This window comes from Chenopodium quinoa, unplaced genomic scaffold (assembly GCF_001683475.1).
Source record: "Chenopodium quinoa cultivar QQ74 unplaced genomic scaffold, ASM168347v1, whole genome shotgun sequence".
In the NCBI taxonomy this organism is placed as follows: Eukaryota; Viridiplantae; Streptophyta; class Magnoliopsida; order Caryophyllales; family Amaranthaceae; genus Chenopodium; species Chenopodium quinoa.
The window spans coordinates 65,849-68,531 of record NW_018742273.1 but is presented as its reverse complement, the minus strand read 5'-3'; positions in this window follow the sequence as shown (position 1 = coordinate 68,531).

Genomic DNA, 2,683 nt, shown 5'->3' with positions numbered 1-2,683 from the left:
AATACATTCTACAAAGCTAATTGAATTAAATGAAAGTCAAACACATTCAAGCAAAGCTAAATGAATCAAATGAAAGTCAAACACTTTCAAACAAAGCTAATTAAATCATATGAAAGTCAAATATATTCTACAAAGCTAATTGAATCAAATGAAAGTCAAATTCAAACAAAGCTATTTGAATCAAATGAAAGTCAAATACATTCTACATAGCTATTTGAATCAAATGAAAGTCAAATACATTCTACAAAGCTATTTGAATCAAATGAGAGTCAAATACATTCAAACAAAGCAAAAAATCAAATAAGAGTCGAATACATTCAACAAAGCTAATTAAATCAAATGATAGTTAAACACATTCAAACAAAGCTATTTGAATGAAATAAAAGTCATATACATTCTACAAAGCTAATTGAATCAAATGAAATTTACACATATTCAAACAAAGCTATTTGAATCAAATGAAAGTCAAACACATTCAATCAAAGCTATTGAATCAAATGAAAGTCAAATACATTCTACAAACCTAATTTAATCAAATGAAAGTCAATCACATTCAAACAAAGCTATTTGAATCAAATGAAAGTAAAATACATTCTACAAAGCTATTTGAATCAAATGAAAGTCAAATACATTCTACAAAGCTATTTGAATCAAATGAGAGTCAAATACATTCAAACAAAGCAAATTAAATCAAATAAGAGTCGAATACATTCAACAAAGCTAATTGAATCAAATGATAGTGAAACACATTCAGACAAAGCTATTTGAATGAAATAAAAGTCATATATATTCTACAAAGCTAATTGAATCAAATGAAAGTCAAACATATTCAAACAAAGCTATTTGAATCAAATGAGAGTCATATACATTCTACAAAGCTAATTGAATAATATGAAAGTCAAACACATTCAAACAAAGCCTTTAAAATCAAATCAATGTCAAACACATTAAAAAAAGCTTTTTTTAAATGAAAGTCAAACATTCAAACAAAGCTATATAAATCAAATGAAAGTGAAATGCATTCTACAAAGCTCAAATGAAAGTCAACAAAGCAAATTGAATCAAATGAAATTCAAAAACATTCAAACAAAGCTATTTGAATCAAATGAAAGTCAAATTCATTGTACAAATCTAATTGAATGAAATGAAAGTCAAACACATTCAAACAAAGCTATTTGAATCAAATGAAAGTCAAAGCTACTTGAATCAAATGAAAGTCAAATACATACAAAGCTAATTGAATTAAATGAAAGTCAAACACATTCAAACAAAGCTAAATGAATCAAATAAAGTTAAACACATTCAAACAAAGCTAATTGAATCAGAAAGTCAAACACATTCAAACTAATTGAGAAAGTCAAAATGCTATTTGAATCAAATGAAAGTCAAATACATTCCACAAAGCTAAATCAAATGAAAGTCAATCACATTCAAACAAAGCTATTTGAATCAAATGAAAGTCAAATTCATTTGAATCAAATGAAAGTCAATACATTCTACAAAGCTAATTGAATCAAATGAAAGTCAAACACATTCAAACAAAGCTATTTGAATCAAATGAAAGTCAAATACATTCTTCAAAGCTAATTGAATTAAATGAAAGTCAAACACATTCAAACAAAGCTAAATGAATCAAATAAAGTTAAACACATTTAAACAAAGCTAATTGAATCATATGAAAGTCAAACACATTCAAACAAAGCTAATTGAATCAAATGAAAGTCAAACACATTCAATCAAAGCTATTTGAATCAAATGAAAGTCAAATACATTCCACAAAGCTAATTGAATCAAATGAAAGTCAATCACATTCAAACAAAGCTATTTGAATCAAATGAAAGTCAAACACATTCAAACAAAGCTAATTGAATCACAAACACATTCAAACAAACCTAATAGAATCAAATGAAAATCAAACATATTCAATCAAAGCTATTTGAATCAAATGAAAGTCAAATACATTCTACAAATAATTGAATCAAATGAAAGTTAATCACATTCAAACAAAGCTATTTAAATCAAATGAAAGTCAAACACATTCGAACAAAGCTAATTGAATCAAATGAAAGTCAAACACGTTCAAACAATGCTTTCAAATGAAAGTCAAATATATTCTACAAAGCTAATTGAATGAAATGAAAGTCAAACACATTCAAACAAAGCTTTTGAATCAAATGAAAGTCAAATACATTCTACAAAGCTAATTGAATCAAATGAAAGTCAAACACATTCAAACAAAGCTATTTGAATCAAATGAGAGTTAAATAAATTCAAACAAAGCTAATTTAATCAAATAAAAGTAAAATACATTCTACAAAGCTAATTGAATCAAAAAGTCAAACATATTCAACAAAGCTATTTGAATCAAATGAAAGTCAAACATTCTACAAACCTAATTGAATCAAATGAAAGTCAAACACATTCAAACAAAGTTATTTGATTCAAATGAAAGTTAAATACATTCTACAAAGCTAATTGAATTAAATGAAAGTCAAACACATTCAAGCAAAGCTAAATGAATCAAATGAAAGTCAAACACTTTCAAACAAAGCTAATTGAAATCATATGAAAGTCAAATATATTCTACAAAGCTAATTGAATCAAATGAAAGTCAATCACATTCAAACAAAGCTATTTGAATCAAATGAAAGTCAAATACATTCTACATAGCTATTTGAATCAA